We start from the raw sequence: 18,484 nt of genomic DNA, 5'->3' as shown, positions 1-18,484 counted from the left end.
GAGCCCAGGGTTGCGGATGTGGGGATAGAAGTGGCCGCGAGGCGGCAGTGCGGGCTCACACATCAGCAGAGGGGGTTCGCCCACGCGGCGGCCCGGGTCCGTGCGCGCCCGGCCAGAGACTTTGATGGTCTGCACAAGTCATATCACGGCGACCCATGAGGGCCATAGAGGGAACAGGCACTCACCTGAGCCACCTAAGGGGCCAGGTCGGGCCACACGTCAGCTTCAGCCACAGGTCCCTCTCCCCCCAACCTCCACTGAAGTCTCATGGTGTGGGACTGAAGTGACATTTCCCTGGCATGAGAAGGGCAGCCTGTGCCGCTAAAACCTGGACTTTGTGCTTCTAGCCCAGTGTACTGTCTGCCCCCGTCCCCGCCCCCACCCCAGAGAGACCTCCCAAACTCTGGATCTGTTATTGAGCTGCATCTGCCTTCAAGGGGAGCCTCCACCCCTAACAGTCGGTCATTAGCATCTCCATGCAGCTCGGCTGTTTGAAATGCTAAAGGTCTGGGCGTGCCGCTGCCGCTGCCGCTGGGTTCAGCCACGGCTGGTCTGCTGGTTGCCGGAGCACTGCCACCAAAGTGGGTTGCAGCAGGCACTCTAGTGCCCTGGGGTCATTACCGGTGGGGATCTGGGCTGGGCAGGCGTGCTCAGTGGCTGGTCATTTCTCCACGCCACACTCTGGGACCCTCACAGTCTCATGGTCGTGCGTTTCCTGACCGATGGAAGCCCCCTGAGTCTGCCCTGGAGCCTGTGTGCTGTTGGAAGTGGGCCCCACAGCACCCTAGAGACATGGCCTCCTGTGACCAAGGTGGGGGACAAGTGGGGACAGGGGACTAAAAGGTCTTGTGCTGGGGGTGACAGGGATCTGATGGGGAGCCTGGGTGAGGCACAGCCGTAGCTCTAGAGGGACCCCTCCTGCACCAGACCCCTGAGGGCACAGGGCCCCGGGCACTGCCTGCCCAAGGCAGAGGATCCCGGGGTCCTCCCTGCTGCACCAAGGGCCACCTCCCTGGCTGGTCGCCCCCCAAATAGGTCTGAGTGGCTGTAGGTGTGGAGACAGATGCGGCCGCGAGGCGGCAGTGCAAGGGCTAAAGTCACCGCCCGCGGCCGCTGTGCCTGAGGAATGATTACGGCCAAATGTGGGAGTCTGCCCACGGTAAAGTCTAGGGTTTTCTCACATAAATCTGACGGTTCACCCATGGCCAAGGCTGGGATTTTTCCACAGAGATCTGGGGGTTCACCCATGGTCAAAGCTAGAGTTTTCCCACAGAAATCTGGGGGTTCACCCATGGTCAAGGCTAAAGTTTTCCAATGTAAATCTGGGGGTTCACCCACAGCCATGGTTGGAGTTTTCTCACACAAATCTGGGGGTCCACCCACGGTCAAAGCTGGAACTTTCCCATGTAACTCTGTGAGCTCACCCAAAGTGAAGGATAGAGTTTTCCCATGTAAATCTGGGGGTTCACCCATAGCAAAGGCTGGCCATCAGGCATGTCCAGGAGAGCAGGGTCATCCCAAGGCCCTAACTGAGGTGCACTCAGACATGGAGAGCTCTGGGTCCCTTGCTGGGGCATGCCCCCCACCTCATGGCCCCGTCACTGTAGACGTGGTGGCCAAACCCTCCAGACTGCTGGTTCCCAAAGACCCCCATGAGGCCTAGGTGGTAGCCCCAGGGATGGGGTGGCTGGGGGGCTCAAGGCTCTGGTCTTTGTCTGGACTCTGGATGTGGACCGCGGCTGCAGCCGGCAGGGAGGCTATCAGGCTCACTGCCCCGGCGCGCCTGCGAGCGCAGAGGACAGTGGCACGCCTGGCCCCGACGTGGGACCGGCCGTGGGGGCGACAGAACGGGGCTCCCCGGCCACGCCGGAGACCCTGCCCCACTCAGGGCGCGGTGCTCACAGCAGGCTCCATTGGCCAGATGGCCCTCAGGCGGGAGAGTCGGCCCCGCCAGCCCGCGAGACCCGGAGAACTTCCCTTGGCCGCCCTGAGCCCCGAGCCCCGCACCCCGCACCCCCACACCGCGGGCTCTGGAACCACGGTGTGGTCTCAGCCACAGCGGCAGCAAGAGGCGACTCTGAAGTCCCACGGGGCATCTGGCGGCTCCCGCCCAGACCTCTGTCCGGGGGCAGCGCGTGCCCCTGGGGGCTGGGCGGCAGCCGCCTGCAGGGACACGGTGGGGGGGGGGGCGCTCGGGAACAATGCCAGAGCCTCCCCACCGGATGCCAAAGGAGGGGTGTGGGGATGGCCCTCTTTGGAGAATTCCAGGATGGGTGAGGTACGTGCGCTGGACCGTCCCGGGTGGGGGCGGGCCTCGCGGGGGCCCCAACACGGTCCCTGTGCTGATTGGCTGGTCGGGCGGGGGCGGGGATGCTGGGCGGGGCCGCCTCCAGTTAGAAAAAGCCCGGGCTAGGGCCCGAGGAGCAGGGTGTGGGAGGGGGGTGGTGGGAGGGATGGGGGGGCACGGGGGAAACTGGGGAAGCGGGGGAGCGGAGGGGTAACCGGGGGAATATGGGGAAGTGGGGTGCAGGGAAGTTTGCGTGGGGTGGGCCAAGGATCACCTTGGACATCTGGAGCCTGGCAGGAGCGGACTCGTGAAGGGGCTGGCTTGGGGAGGGCCGCGGGGTGCCCGGGAGCCTTTTGGGGATCATTTTTTGCTCCCGGGCGCCCCGCAGGCCGGGCAACATCTGCGTGGGAGGGTAAAAGACCCAAGCTAGCAGCGTGGAGGAGAAGAGGGGGGAGCCAGGCATTCATCCCGGTCAATTTTGGTTTCAGGTCGTGGCGGCTGGTGGACAGGGGAGCTGCAGAGAGGCTCGCCCTGGAGCCGGGGCCGTGGAGGTGTCGCTGGCAGCCGTGGGCAGGGGAAGACAGCGCTCTGCCGGCCAGGTGAGTCCCCTTCTCCTCCCTGGGTCTTGCTCTCCTGGCCTCCTGCAGAAGGAGGTTTTGGAGAGCGAGGGCCAGAGAGGCGGAGAGGCTGGCCTCCCGGCAGAGCAGCAAGACGCAGGCTGGTGAGGAAGCACAGGTGATACCGTCTCAGGGGGAGCTGAGACAGAGCGGGCTGGGGGGCCGCAGGCCGCCCCAGGGGGCAAGGGCATTTCCAGAGAGTCAGGCGGGAGCTCAGGAGGCAGGGCTGCCAGCACGTGTAGGGGGCACCCAGGCCCCGGGGCGAGCAGGACAGGGCGGGGACTCAGGACAGAGGGGTTCCCAGCCGCCACTTCACCCACTGCAATTCATTTAGGAGCAGGTTACAGGAGCGGCTCCGGCCAGGCGTTCTCAGGCCTGAGCCGGAGCCTCGAGGGCTGGAGAGAGAGAGAAGGCAGCGCAGTGCGCGGGCAACCGCGGCGGGACGTCACCTGGGGGGCGGTGGCCGCAGGGACAGGCCCGGAGAGATACCCGCAGCAGGGAGGCTGCGCGGGCCCAGCCCGCGGACGCTAGCCCCACGCGGCACTGCGGCCTGGGGGCCACGCGGGAGGGCCCCAGTGCACTTAGGGACACTGGGGACACTTGACCCGAACCGCAGGCCCCTGGGACGGGCATTGATAGACAGGACAGCACCCAGGGGAGTCAAGGACATGGGCGAGACCAGGCTAGGCGGGGCGGGGGGGGTGGCGTGAGTGTGCATTCTCGGGGGAAGGGAGGTCAGGGCGCAGGCAGGGGCAAGGGGCCGGAGCCGGGCACCGAGCTGGTGGGAGGGGCACTGGACTTCGAGCTCGTGGCCAAGGCGGGCTTCTGCGGGCGATGACGGAGCGGGATCGGTGCCTCTGAGCTCGGACCAGAGACGATGGTGAGTGTCCAGCCCGCTGCCCTCCTGATGCCCTCGGCTGCCTCTGCCCACCCAGTCAGCACCCCCTCCCCTCTCTCCCTGCCCACAGCCACGTCTTAGTGGGGTGGTCGTGCCTGCCAGTCACGGAGGCCGGGCGGCCAGGACGTGCGCAGAGTGATATGATATGGTCCGGCGTGATGGAGAGAGTAGGTGGGACCGTCCAGCCTACCAGGTGAGTGCAGACACGGGCTGTGCCCCCCACCCCGGGCCCGCTGACCCACACTCAGCCTCACGGGCGCCTCTCTCCTGTAGAATACTGTCAGCTGGCCCCGCGAGGAGTCGGGATATCTCTGTTCTTTTAGTCTCCTGAAGGAGCAAACACAGTACTGCTGCTCTTCAGACCCCCAGAACCCTCAAGATGACAAGGTGAGAGGTCCCTGCCACACACTGGGTGGGGGGGGGGCGGCACGGGCCCCAGAGGTGGGCACTCACGCTCTCCTATCCCCGCAGAAATGGTGCTACCCAGCTCATGCCTGGGACTTGGAACATGGACTTCTTCAAGTCTTTCTAGCTCTGACTCGAGAATATGCTGCATTTTGGAACCACTATACACCTTAACTCAGGAATCAGCTCTGGAAGGTGCTTGCCTCTCGAAGCCCCCCCACGCCCCTCTGCCCAGCCTGTCCCGCCAGACCCGACCCTCACGCCTTGTCTCTGTCCGCAGGTTGATCTAAAGGAACGGACGGCCCACACCACCGGAAGAGCAGCCCCCGCGGCGACACCCACCCTGGCCCGGCGACTCCATCTCTGCGGCCAACCCCTGCCACAGCCCCAAGACCACCAACAGCCTCCCTCCCTCCTTTTCCTCCTTTTCTGTCTCTATTTTCTGATCTTCTCTCTGCTATCCTTTGCTCAGGAGACTCAGAGCGTTCAGAGCCCCGTTCTCCCCGTCCCTCTTGAATTAATTTGCACTAAAAGTCGTTTGCACTGGTTGGGGTTCTGGAGCCAGCCCTGGTCTCTGAGCGTGTGTAAGCGCGTGTGTGTGCCCACTGCTGAATGTGTAGGCCTCCTCGGCCCGTGCCCCCCACCCAGCACCCCGCCCACCCTCGGGGGTGTCTGGGAGGGGGCCCGACTGGGGGGCCCGAGTGTGAGGGGCCCCGCCTTCCCACACCTAGTCTGGAGGCTCCAAACATCAGGAGCACACCAAGCATTTCATTGTGTGTCCATCTCGCTCATGTCCCTCCCTGCCAGGGCCTCCCCAGAAGCCCTGGATTCATCAATAAACTCAGTTACAGGAATTTGTCTCAGGACTCTTGCATTTGAGATGAACGGGGAGGGGGCTGGGGGGAAAATGGGGCGAGGGAACACAAGAAGGCAATCGGGCCGCAAGGGGCCAGACACATGGGTGGGGACACATGGGAGGGGAGGGGGACGGCCTGGAGCAGGAACACAGAGGGGGGGGCCTGTGGACTCGAGGGGTGGGCAATGAACGGGCTGGTGAGGGGTGGGCAATGAACGGGCTGGTGAGGGGTGGGCAATGAACAGGCTGGTGACACGGGGTGGGGTCCTGTGGCAGAGGCGGCCGAGGGGGCCGGGACTTCAGGGACCGCAGCAAGCAACACGTGGGGGCTGGGTGAGGGGCAGGAGGACCCGGGGTCCCTGCAGGGGGAACAAAGGGGCCGTCAGCCCTGAGAGAGCCCCTTCCGCCCACGATACCCAGGCCACCATGAGCCGCCAGTCAGACCCCCAAGTCCTGAATCTAAGAGGCTGCTTTCTAGAATCGTCCCAGGAGAGTGGGCTTGACGTGGGATCAGGCAAGCTGCAGTGCTGGCAGGAGGTGGGCCACGCCTCCAGGAAGCCCACCGCCCCCTCTAGTCCTCAGCACTGCAGGCCCAGAGTGCTGGGCTAGGACACAGAGGCCCCCTCTCCCCATTCTCTGCTGTGCTGAGGCGGGGAGGGGGCGCTGAGGGGGGCTACAGGCAGGAGGTCCGTGGAATCTGCTTGGCTGCAGTGGGGGGCAGAACGGGGCTGGGGGCTGAGCGCTCATCAGGCAGGCAACAGTGGGGAGCAGTAGGAGGGGGTGAGGCTTCGGGGAAGGGGGGCGCACAGAGATAGCCTTCCCCGGGGCCGCGTCCTGCTGGCGTCTGGCCTTGGGGGTGCGCCTGGGGTGCACGGGCAGCCCCCGCCTGCATTTGGGGCCCCAGTACGGGTACAAGGCAGCAGCTGGCCGGAGCCGCCCCTCTGCCTCTGAGCCCCCACCCCCACCCCAGGCCTCCCAGCTCCTGGGCGCCAGGCGCGACGCTGGGAACCCTTGGAAGGAGGGCTGGGTCCTTGGCCCCTTCCCGTGCTCAGGGCAGTCAGGAAATGCCTTGCGGGCCGACTGACCGAGAGGAGATAGCAGAGGCCTGGGAGACCCCCAGCTCGTGCCTTTCCCAGCGTCCGGGCGGCCGGCCCTTGGCTGCCCTGGCTCCGGCCCCAAGAGTCGCCCCCACCCTCCACACACTCCCCACGGGCTCTGTATCTGGCCTCTCTGGGCCCAGCTCCCCCCGAGCGGAGACGTGCAAATTCCAGGGCTGCAAGGGGGGACAGTCCCAGACCAGCCGGGCGGGTGGTCGGCACGGTGTGCTGGGATGAAGGCATTTCATGATGTTTCCACCCAGGGCGCACTTGGGGGCTCCTGAAAGCCTCCTACCCCCCAACCCCTGGGGGCTTCACAGGCCCCAGCCGGCAGCTCACGGGCAAGACCTGTCCCTCCCTGGGCCCACGGCCTGCTGGATTGCCCCTATGGGCTTTGCCAGCAGGACAAAGAAATCCAAACTTGTAGTCTCTGCGAGCCTGTCTCCCCTGGAGCTCTGCAGAGCCGGCCTCAGAAGACAAAACCCAGTCTCCCGGGGCTGGAGGTGGTGTAGTGGGTGCCACAAGTGGCCACAGGGGCCCCGAGAGTGACGGGCTGTGGCAGGGGTGAGCAGGGGGACAGGAGCTCTGAGTCCCTCCTGGTCACACCCACTCTTCTGCTCCAGGCTTCCCCTGGACCCTGAGGCTCACCTGGGGGAGTGGGCGCTCCTTGCCAGGCCCGCCCAGGGAAACGACCCAGGCCCTCAAGCCCTGCCTGACCCAGGCTGCGTCCACCCGCCTCCCGCCCCGTAGACACTGGGCACTGTGCATGCTGGGTGCGGCCCCCGGCTCTGCTTCCAGGCTGCTTGCCTGACCAGCGACGAGGAGGGCCCTGCGGGGGTGCAGGCGGCATGCGGGGAGGCCGGGGGTGGGCCCGGGGCCCCACCGGGGCCAGGAGAGCGGGTGGCCAGCACCTGCGCAGGGCCCCTCTGGGGAGCGGGGACCCCAGGTTGGAATGTGTTTACCTCTGGCCCAGCCCCACTTCCTGCCTTAGAGAAGAGGCCCAGAGGGGGCTGGAAGGCAAGCCAGGCCCCCACCCAAAGCCACCTTCAGATGCCCCTACGCCGAGCTGGGTCCCCAGGCAAACAGGGGCTCGGATTCCACGCCCAGCCCTCGCAGGGTCCTCACACCTAGGTCAAGCTGCAGTCACGCTGCTACAGGGCATTTAGGCGGGGCAACCGTCCAGCCTCTGGCCTACAGAAAACAGGACTTCATGTGTCCGTGTGCCTGCGCTCCTGTGTCCACACGTGTGTCCGTGTGTCTGTGGGGTGCGTGTACGCCCGTGTGTGTCCATGTGTGTCTTCCTGTGAGTGGAATCTCCATGTGTGGGCTTGTGTGTCCACCTCAGCACGTCCCCGTGGGCCTGTGTGTGCGGGCCAGTGGTCTGGCTGTGTGCTCTCGGCACGTACAGGCTCAGCGGGCTGCCTCTCCTGGGCTGTGTGTCCACAGGTCTGTGGACACAGCACGACTGAGGGCCTCCGCTTGGGGTCGTTAGCCAGGCCGGTCACAGTGGAGGCGCCCCGTCCAGCTAGGGCTGCTCTGCAGGGCCTACTGGCTTTTGCTCGGCCCTGGCTGCACGTGTAGGCGTGAGCTGGGCCCGGCTTTCATGACCTCTGTGCCCACCTTCAGGCCGGGACTGTGGACGCTGGGGTGAGGGGGGCAGCCCTCCTTGTAGCCCTGAAAGGTGACAGAAGAATCTCCAACGGTCTAGGAAGTGATGCCCTACCAGGGCCAACGTCATGTCTGGGGTCAGTGGACAGGTGCCCTGGGAGGCCTGGTGAACAGGGCAGGGCTGCCACGCGGCTTTGTCCCACCCTGGGCTCTGGGCTGCAGCAAGCGTGGGAGCAGCAGAGGCGGGCCTGGGCTGGAGGCTGGCCGGGCGATGCTACGGGCTGCAGGGAGGCCAGGAGGCCCGGCCCCGGGCTCAGCCCCAGGACCTCATACCCGGCCTGGGCTCAGAACCCTTTTCTGCACCTCCCTCTTGTGTTCAGCTCTCTCCATGTGTTGTACTCATTTGAAAAGACCCTGATGCTGGGAGGGATTGGGGGCAGGAGGAGAAGGGGCCGACAGAGGATGAGATAGTTGGATGGCATCACCAACTCAATGGACATGGGTTTGGGTAAACTCCGGGAGTGGGTGATGGACAGGGAGGCCTGGAGTGCTGCGGTTCATGGGGTCGCAGAGTCGGACATGACTGAGCGACTGAACTGAACTGAATGGATGTGTTGTACTGACAAGCTCCCAAGCCAGGGGCCCCAGCAGAGACTGCGTGACTCTGAAAAGGGCAGATGGAAGGTGCTGGAAGGCGTGTGGTCAGCGCGGGCCTCTCCTGAGGCCGTGGGGACCATGCTGGGCCGTGGCCCAGGCCATTTGCCCGCCTCCCTTCCCGGCCCCTCTCCCCTCACCTCTCCCAGGCTGCGCCTGGTGACATGGCTGGCCCTTGGCCAGGGGCTGGGAGGACAAGGGGCCCCCTTCCTGGAAGCCCACCTGCAGGCCGGTTGCTGGGAAGGGCCCCTCGCGGCCCCCCGCCCGCGCCGTTTCCTGGAAACGGTCACTGAGGGTGTTCTGTTCCTTGTCAGCACCGTGTTGCATGAAGCAGACGCCGCGCTCCAGCTCCGAACACCTGGCCGGACATGAGCGGGCAGCTGGGGCCGTGGGGCGCCACGCAGGCCTCGGCCCGGGCCCGCGGACAGTCCCAGCGCCGCGCGGGCTGCCTGGCCTCGCCTGGCTGTGCGCCCCCCGGCGGGACCATCCCAGGGGCCACGATGCTGCGGGCGCAGAGCTGAGGAGGGGGCAGGGGTGCAGGGTCGGCAGGCCATGGGTTCCCACGCTCTGCAGAGGCCTCAGCACGCATGGAAGGCCAGCCCAGAGAGCCCGAGGGGGTGGAGGAGCGGGGTCAGGAAGCGGGGCCGGAGCGGTCACCCTGAACCGGGTAGGAAGAGGCCCCCGGAGGGAAGGGAGGAAGGGGAGGATGGCAGGCTGGGAAAAGCACTCCCAGGGACAAGGAACCAGGGGGGGCCAGATGGGTGGGTGCCAGGAACAGGGTGGTCACCGGCCATGAGGGGCCTCTGGGGACCCTGAGTCGCCGGGGGGCCGGGCCAGGCCTGGGCGAGCTGTGTGCCGGGGGCGCCGGGCTCACCTGGGGGGCTTGGAGAGGGGTGGCGGGCCTAGCAGGGCTGCAGGACTGGGCTGGGGACATGGAGGGGGCACAGATGTTCCCGAGAGAGGGTGCAGAGTGTGGTCTCGGGGACCGTGAGCTGCAGGGAGCTCCAGAAGAAGGAGGAGGGGTCCATGGGGTTAAAGGGTTGCTGCGGGGGCAGGGTGGGGGGGACTCAGGACCTCAGATCTGAGGACAGAGCAGACTCAGGACACGGGTGTCTTCAGACTGGCCCACCTTCCCGGGCACCTCACGCGTGCGGGCAGGAGACAAGGCCTGGGGAGACGCGGGCCCCTTGGGTTTATTCAGGTGGCTTTCAGATTCTGCCCCGTGCGTGGCGGGGCCCACGGGCCGCAGAGCAGCTCACACGGAGCCCCCGGCAGGCGCCCCATTGGCCGGCAGTGACATCACCTCTATGTCAACACCAAGGAGTCGACAGCTTCCCGCCGGGCTTTATGGAGCGGGACCAGACCGGCCCGGGCCTCCACCCGCGCCCCCCCAACGCACACACTGGCCCACTGTTCTGGGGTCTGGGAGCCCAGGCCCCCCAAGGCTCCACAGGGCTGCCTGTCCCTCCATCCGCTCCCCAGACCTTGGCGCTCCCCACCAGGGAACGCGGGGGCTGCGGCCTGGCCTCCGCCTCCTCCTCCCTCTGTCCAGAGAGGCCTCTGAGACAGGCCTCGGGCCCAGCGTGGCGCAGTGGGCTCCAGTGGGTCCCTTCCAATACTGCCTAGGCCCCCACAGACCTCAGAGAAGCCGGAAGGGGCCAGCCCTTCCCGACCCCTTGCTCTGGTGGACGCCCAGCCTTGGACGGGGGCCCCTACTCAGAGGAGAGGTGGGGAGAGGCAGTGTGGTGACAGCCGGCCCACCCGGCTTGGTGACGCCCCTGCCAGTGAGACCTCTGGGGCCTCCTCTGGGGTCAGGGGGCTGGCCGGCCCTCTGCAGCCAAGACCCCCATCTCCGGGAAAGTGTGGGGAGGCCCGGGGCACAGGCAGGGCAGCGCCTGGCCCAAAAGCCTGGTTTCCCGGAACCCCTGTGTGTGACAAGGAACCCTCAGCAGAGGGGAGGCAGACTCTGCTGGGTTAGGGGACCCCAGAAGTCTCGGGGTCCGCAGGCCTGGCCTCAGGCACAGGCTGGGCTCACTCCCCTCCAGGCCCCCCGCTGCCACACCGCCGTGCAGGCCTGTGAAGGGCTCGGATTTAAAGCTTTTGCTCCCTGAGGTTACTGCTGCTTTTGCAAAGGTTTCTGGGACCCAGATAGGATGAGTTGGCTGAGCGTGGCGAGGAAGCCAGGCTGGAGGGCCCTCCCAGGCCAAGAGTCTGCTGGCCTGGGGCAGGCCCTGGAGCCCCCAGCCTGGGGTGGTGGGGGGCCGAGTGGGCTCCTGCTGTTGGTCACCAGGGAAGGGCTGGCGAACGACAGGACGGCTCCTGGGCTCACCACCCAGGCCCAGCTCTGCTCAACAGCCTCCAGCAGCGCCCCCCCACCAGTCTCTGCCACGTGCCCCCCCACCCCCACCTACGGCCCTTCCTGGGACTGACCCCGAGCCCAGGGCTCTCAGTCCAAACCCGTCTGCCCCTGCAGGCCCGCTGAGGGCCGGGGGCCTACAGCCTCTGCCCCCCGTTGGCCCGTCCGAGGGTGAATGACCTCACCTGGGACATGGGGGCAGAGGGCATGTGTGCCAAGAGCGGCCCCCGGGGGACACACGGCTGTTTGCAGGTCGGGAGGTGCCCGAGATAAAGCGGCTGTTTTCCCAGTGGGCTTGGAGCCAGAGGGGGCCGTGGGGCCGCCCCAGCCAAGGCCAGGCCGCTGCCTCGGGTGCCCCTCTGCATGGAGCCCCGAGGGGAGCAGGAGGGGGTAGTTGCAAAAGCGGGCCCACGCTCGCCAACCGGGGGGACCAGCCCTGCCTCCCCCACCAGCAGCCAGCCCTCCCCCCGGGCTCCCAGGAACCCCCACCCCGCAGGCGGCTGAGAGGGTCTCAGAGTATTAGCCTCCCACATGTGGGAGCCTGTCATGCGACGACTTAATTAAGGACAAATTTCACGGGTCCTGGATTTGGTGGGCACGGCCCCTGTCCACAGGGGCTGACACCCGGGCCAGAGGAGGGGCTGAAGGGGCTGGGGAGAGGGAGGCTCTGGGCCCGCAGGAGGGAGGCCGGGACGCTGGGATTAAGGGCTGACATGATGTGCCTGTCACGGATAAGTGCTTGTGCAGAGGAGGGGCGGTGGGGGCTGGGTGGGAAGCGGGCAGGAGGGGGTCTGCAGGAAATGGCTCAAGGGCCACCCCTGCCTGCCCGCCCGCCCAGCCGGCCTGGGAGCCTCAGGAGCAGCAAGAAGGCCTCGGGTCTGGAAGCAGACCCCCACCCCAGGCCTCCACGGCTGTCACGCGGGGGCCCAGGGAGCCACCCACACTTCCGCTCTGAGCTGAGCGTGGGGCCCAGCCGAGCCAGCCGGACGCCGTGCTCAGCCCTCCCGGGGGAGGCTGGGGCCGGTAGGAAGAGGCCGGCCCGAGGGCCGTGGCCGCCCAGCCTGGAGGGAGCCCATGGGTCAGGATGGGCCCCAGACGTCCCCGCTCCCCTGCCATCCATCACGGAGCTGTCACCCAGGAACGTGCTCCAGACGCGCTCCCCTCGGGAGGAGGCCCCAGGCAGGCTCCGGTCCCCCGCCCACCCCCAGCACACACCCGCGCTCTGTGAACACGGGGCCCGCGCTGCCCCAGTGGCCCCTTCCCAGCCCGGGCCTGGGACCCTGCTCTCCTTGTGGACATGGGCCCCCGCACGAGTGTTCCATCCTTCCCCCCAGGAGCCCTGGCCTCCTCCGGCTCGCTGGCTGCCTTGGTGGTGGTGGGGAGGCACCGACAGATCCAGGCCGTGCTCCTGGAGCCTTGAGAGCAGGCAGCCAGTCCAGCCTGAGCCAAGAGCAAAAGGCCCGCCACGTCCAAAATGGCAGTACTGTTGCTAAGGATGAGCCCACTGCTCTCGGGGCAGCCAGCCTGGGGAACAGTCCTTCAGCCCTGCCTCCCCCAGGCCGGGTCAGCTTGGGGGACAACAGAGGCCTAGGGTTGGTCCCGCACAGCGGCCGCCTCTTCCCCAGGAACCCTGCCCAGAAACAAAGGAAGCCAGGGGTGAGGATGGAGGGGAGAGGCCCTGGAGAGGGGGGATCCTGGGCAACGTCTCCGAATGGGGGCATTTCCTGGGAAAGGGGAAGCCCCCGGCTGACCCTCGGCCCCTGCGGCCTGGCCCCTGGTGGACAGAAGCTGCCCCCTGTTGGGGGTGGCTGCGGGTCTGGTTTGCGGTCTCCCTCGGCCCTCACCCCTGGCACACCACACACAGTCTCCCTCTTTTTTAACACTTGACCTCGGCAGACAACCAGCTTGGGCAGCCTGACCCTCCCTCCGTGACTGCCGCCCCTCAGCCTGCCCCGTGAGAGCACCCACTCAGCCTGGCCCGAGTCCTCTGTCCCTCCTGGCTGTGGTCACTCCAGACTGGGAGCGCCCCCTGAGGGTCAGGCCCAGCCCCTGTGCACCCCTGCCCACCCGGCGGAAGTGCTGCTGAGTGGTCTGGGGAAGCTTCCTGGGAGAGGGCCCGGGGGTCCCAGACTCGGGGTGACTCTGGCCTCCAGATGCCAGTTGGGAGTGTGCTCTGGCCCGTGGGCCCTGCCTCCAGAACCTCAGGTAGACCTCGGGGAAGTGCTTCTGCACTAACAGGAAGCTTCTCGTGCACACCGACCACTCCCTTGAATTCCACAGGGAGGCGGAGGGGACTCTGAGCCCCACAGGCTCTGAGGGGACCCGCAGGACGTGGGTGCAGCTGGCTCGGACCCCACTTCTGGCTTTGTGTGCACTTGTGGGTGGAGGGGTCACCACAGGCCCGGAGGGACAAACTCCAGCAGGAAAACAGCCCCAGAGTGTGAGCGTGTGAGAGGGGCCTGGGGGCGGACGGGGAGCAGAGGAGGAACCTCCTGGAAGGTCAAAGGCTTCCGCGGGCCGAGCCGGAGAGGGGCGGGCTCTATGTCATCCCACCACCCGCCACCCACTCCCCAGCCCCGGCAGGGTGGGCGGGTCAGGCAGGTGAGGAGTGCATGGTCTCTGGGGTGCAGCCCCCAGGCAAAGTCCTGGGCACTGACCTCGGAGCTCAAACAGGGCCGGTGGGGCCGGGCCCACCCCGGATGGACAGAGGGTCAGGGTCAGCACGTCCGCAGCGGAGGAAAGCACACAGGGCCGCTCTGGGGGTGGGCAGGAGCCGCCTCGCCTCCCGTGTCCTTCACACTGTGTCCAGCATGGGGTGGGGGGCTCCTGCTGCCCGCGCCCCCAGGGCAGCCCAGCTTCACGGTGTCACAGCAGTGTGGTGTCGGGGGCACATGGTGGGCCACCCCCTAAACCCCCACCCAGGAGGACCCTCTCCCTCTGAGGCCTGCTGTTCTGCTCAGCAGGGGCCCTGGGTTCCGCCTGGGTGGGGAGGGCCTTGCAGCCGGATTCCTAGCTCCTTGGGGTGCGGGGCAGGCACAGAGCATCCCATGCAGCATCGGGGGCCATGAGACCCCTAGTAACTGCCACCCCAGGCAGCTTCTGCAGGGGTGCATGGCCTGGGAGCAGGCCAAGGTGGGCCTGTGCACCAAAGCCAGCTCCCTCTTCCCCCCTCCTGTCCAGCCAGAGGGAGCAGCGAGCGTGTGGGAGAGGCGAGTGAGCCCTGCTTCTAGACGCCGCAGGGCCACGACGGGGCTCCAGGCCCTCAGGCCGGCGGGGGTCCACACACCTCCCCCAAGACTGACAGCCCAGGGCTTGCTCACACCTGCCGGGTGGGTCACGGCACGACTGTCCTGTGGGCAGTGGGCAGCAAGCAGGAGAGAGAGATATGGCGCCCAGAGGGCATGGTTTGGCCTTGGTTCAGATGACCCTGAGAAGGTGGGAGCTGGACTGGGTTCCAAGAGGAGAAAGTGTGGTTGCCTTAGCTAGGACTGTGCTTGGCAGGGGGGTGGTGGTGGGCAGCCCCCCAGGAAGCGCAGAGCCTTCAGGTTCTGGAGCTCAGGAAGGGGTCTCCTACCCCCTTCACTGAGAAGCTAAGAGCAAAGGCGGCGAGGGGTGTGTGTGTGTGTGAATCTGGGCCCCCCAGAGCCCTGGGCGTGTAGGTGAATCAGAGGCATCAGGCCTCTGGGCACCCCACGCAGCCCCTGGGCAGTGAGACCAACTGGGCCTGCCTGGACCTGCCCTGTGACGAGGAAGACCTTGTCTTTCCTGGCCACCTCCCCAGGCCTGGCTGCCCACGGGGTCACCCAGCCTCTGGAGCCATCGGCATGGTGAGGGAGGCCCCAGCCTGGTGGGCCTTCTCAGCGGCAGGGCCCGTTCTGGGAGGTGGTGAGGGGGGCCGACCTGGCTGGAAGACCCTGGCCACCTGGACCCCCAGACGCTGCCTGCCTGTTGCTGCTCCCTAGGGACCTGGGGCAATCAGAGAAGCGCCAGCAACACTGTTTATTTTCAAATGACACTTTTTAAGAAAAACAGCCTCACCCAAATGCTTGGCCCCGAGTCTGGAATGTGAGAGACCAACAGCTGTCCCCCCCTCCCCAGAGCCGGCCCGGCCCTCCGGGTGGGGGCGGGGGCGGAGGCCATCCTGGGGGACGCTGTGTGCACGCGGGCACGGCGTGGAGCCCGGCCCCGGGCCCTGGCCCTCCTCGGGCTCCCGTGCCCTCGTGGCCCTGACGCCCCTGCAGACCCAGCAGGGCGAGCTTGTCTTGGCCAGCCCACAGGCCCCAGCGCCCCAGGCCCGGAGCTCTTGGACACTCGCTCCAGCTCGCGTGTTCTCTCACCACACGCCCGGGGGAGCTACGAGCTTCCCGTCCTGCTGGGCTCCCAGCCGGTGTCCACCACGGCCTGCAGCCTGACACAACCCTCTCTGCCCTCCGAGCCCCCACCTCCAGGAAGCCCCTGGGAAGAGTTCAGGAGGGCCTGTTCCCAGTGGGTAGCTGGCATGCTCCCACCCACCCTCCACCCGCTGCCTGCAGCAAGGCCCTGGGACACCCCTGCCCGCAGGCCCTCAGGTGGAGGCTGACCAGTTGGGCACACTGGGGCCCAGCTGGCCCCATGGCCCCCGTCCTCGATGATCTCCAGGAGCCCCCCCCCCCCCAAGCCGAGCCGGCTGGCCCTTGTCCCCCAGGTGTGACCTCCACCCACAGGCCAGGGGCTGGTCCGGAGGCCCCTGGGTGGCAGCGGCTCAGTGTGGTGGCCTGTGGCCTGGGGCTGCTCCTGATGGGCGCTGAGCCCACCCTGGAACCTGCTCTCCAAATCTGGCTTCCGTGAGGCCCCCTGGCCCTCCCCGCCCTGCAGTGCCTGGCTCTTCCAGAGGATGCCCGTGGTCTGGGGAGGGGTCCAGGGTGCTGGGGGAGGCCCGTGCGGCTACCAAGGCTGCCTGGCAACCAGGTTTCCCTCCCCAGGGAAACCAGCCCCTGGGTCCCTGACAGCCCACCGCAGAGGGGAGGAGGCGCCCAGCTCTGCCCTAAACCATGGCTTCCGGCCTTGCAGCCCACAAGGCACTAAAGGCCGGCAGGTCCTGGGACATCAAAGGCCCCGGGAAGCTCATTGTATTGAATTAGGTATAAATGAGCCTGAGGCATGCGGTCTGCATTTCCCACAATTACGCTGCCCTGGGAGGGCTCCTGGGCTGGGGCAGGCTGGACAGGCTGGTGCCCCGGGAACCCGCCCGCAGGGCCCTACTGCAGCCTCTTGCCCCTGGGGGACGCCCAGGACGGGGCATAAAGAAGCCCTGTAAGGCGGACCCCGCTTTGACCCGTGAAGAGAGGGGACCACAGGCCAGGACGGGGTGGAGGTGGCCCACACTCTGGGGCCGCTGCCCACGCAGGTGGGCGGCACGAGACCTTCGCCAGGCCTGATGCCCTCTGCGCCCAGGCCGGCCTCTGGGGTCGCCTCACATTGAGTTTCCCACCCTTGTCTGAGCACAGCGACGAGGGTGCCCCGCACTCAGGGCCACGGGGGACAGAGCCGGAACCCCTGCTCCCCTTGGGGGGGCAGGCAGGCAGGCAGGCGCCAGGATGCGGGGGGCAGGGCCTTTTCCCAGGCACCTCTGGAGAATCCGAGCAGCCGGGAGGGGTGGGCAGGGAGAGGAGGCCAGTGAGGAGGACACAGGAGGGGGCCCGGGAGTCAGTGACCCAGGGGATTTTCTGCCGGGTCTCTGCAAAGCTGGCTGAGCAAACGCCAGAGCCAGGGGTCAGGGGTCAGGGAGATGTGGCCAGCGGCCCCTGCGGGCCCCCTCTCCCTTTTCTGGAAAAAGCTTGTTTTCCAGGTCAAAATCCAACTCCGGATCCGCCCCCTCGGGGTCGGATGTTCCGGAAGGCCCGGTGGTCCCGGCACCCGGTCCGCGCCCTGCTCCTCCCCTCTCCCCATCCCCAGGGCCTGCAATCCCCATGGAGTCACTGGTCCTGGGGCCCCTCTGTCCCCAGGAGCGGAGCCCGCCTCTGCCTGCGGGGGCAGCATGATTTCTGCAGCTCTGGGGCTGCAGATGAGCTCAGACCTGGCGGGGGGCAGCTGGAATCTCACGTCCCAGTGCTGCCTCCATGGCCCAGGGACGATCTGGTTTATGTAAGGTCATCAAAGCCCCGGCCCCCATGCCTGTTCACTCTAGGGGGAAGGGGCACCTCCCTGAGACCCCCAAGAGGGGACTGGGCCGGTTCAGGCAAGCCGGTGAAGCTGGTGCAGGCCGGCAGGGTGGGGCGTGGACGATGGAGGAGGCGCCCCGAGCCCCCCTGGGCCCCCACGAGCAGCTGCTGGGCTTAGCCAAGGGCCCACTCCCCCTGGTGTGAATATCCACCACAATTAATCACGGAGGGCTTAGCCCAGGGCTGGCCGAACCTGTCAGCCGGCTCCAAGCGGCAGGGCCAGCTGCTGTTCTGAGGGTTCCCAGGGGCCAGACCCACCAGGCAGCAGCCTCAGCTCCCCCCTCTTCCCGGATGGGTGCCCCCACTGAGGGCCCAAACTGGGGGCCTCCAGCCCTTGAGGAGAGAGCTGGAGAGGAGACAGAGTTGGCGGAGGAGGCAGTCAGCGGGGTTCAGCCTTGCCTGCCGAGGACCCCACGCCCTGAACACCCAGGGCCCGTCTCAGGCCAGGGCAGCCTGCGGGAGCAGACCAGGCCCAGGGTCCAGCCTCAGCAGCCTGGGGTCAGAGGTGTCCGCTGAGATGCCGGCAGGAGGGGGCCGGCTGAGGGATGGGGACAGCTGCCCTCCTCAGCTCACCCGCTCGGACGGGCCGCCTTCTCCCGCTGGAGCCCCGGCCGCCCCATCCGTCATGGCCCACCCAGGACTGCGTCCACCCCCTCCTCCTCCTAATCCCCCGGCCGGCATCTTCCCAGTGCTCCAAGCAGTTGGACACATTTTCCAAATTCTCGGGCCACTGCTGCTTCCTCCTCAAATTCCTCGCCGCCCCCAGCGCCCCCCCCTGCCATGGGAAAGGCCGCAGTGCCCGGACACTTGCTCGTCTTGGCCCGGGGAGGGGGAGGAGCAGCTGGCCGGGCCCAGCAGCTGTGAGGTGCGGGGGTGCCAAGGAGAAGAGCCCAGATTATGGGGGCGTCATGGGAAAGCTGCGAGGAGATGCTCCCCAGACCCCTCCTGCCCGCAGCCCCGTTCCGCTCCTTCACTGGATTTCTGGCCTCCAAGTGGCCCCCGAGGGAGGTGGATGGGGCTCCAACAGGAACCACTGTGTCCGCCTGGCCACAGGCTCTGCCCCACAAGTCCATCAGCCTGGGCAGAGCTACCTGGCTCAGGGCGCGGGAACCAGCCCTGACACCCACTCGTGGGACCCAGGATGGGCCAGCCACGCCCTGACATAGCCTGCAGGCGGGCTCCACAGACAGGGCCCTGGATGTGTGGAGGGGGCCTCCCGCGGGGCCAGGCGCCCTCCTGGAAAGGCTAGCACGTGGGCTGGGCCACAGGAGTGCACAGGGCCGGAGCTGCTGGGTGCCGGGACCCGCTCTGCCAGGCCCAGCTCGAGGGCTCCGGGGCCCGAAGGACGTATTTGCACAGGCGCAGCTGGCAGCGAGGTGCCCAATCCTGCAGCCCCAGGTGGGCTCCCTGCCGACGATGGGGGAGCAGGGGGGGCCCGACTGCAGACCCCAGGCCTCCTCTCACACGTTTTTGCAGGCCCGCCCTGGTCTCAGCCAGCCCAGAGTT

General features: G+C 67.2%; 1 long non-coding RNA gene across 1 annotated transcript; it reads left to right on the top strand.

Moving 5' to 3' along the window:
* Window positions 1-2,480: 2,480 nt before the first annotated feature.
* On the top strand, window positions 2,481-5,061 carry LOC122431075. Its single transcript, XR_006266431.1, has 5 exons — window positions 2,481-3,784; window positions 3,873-3,995; window positions 4,076-4,189; window positions 4,274-4,402; window positions 4,488-5,061. It is a non-coding gene; the product is annotated as an uncharacterized LOC122431075 (long non-coding RNA).
* Window positions 5,062-18,484: the final 13,423 nt, after the last annotated feature.

The sequence above is a fragment of the Cervus canadensis genome, chromosome 29, assembly GCF_019320065.1.
Source record: "Cervus canadensis isolate Bull #8, Minnesota chromosome 29, ASM1932006v1, whole genome shotgun sequence".
NCBI lineage: Eukaryota > Metazoa > Chordata > Mammalia > Artiodactyla > Cervidae > Cervus > Cervus canadensis.
The sequence above is the reverse complement of the archived record's forward strand: the minus strand, read 5'-3'. Positions and strand labels throughout refer to the sequence as shown.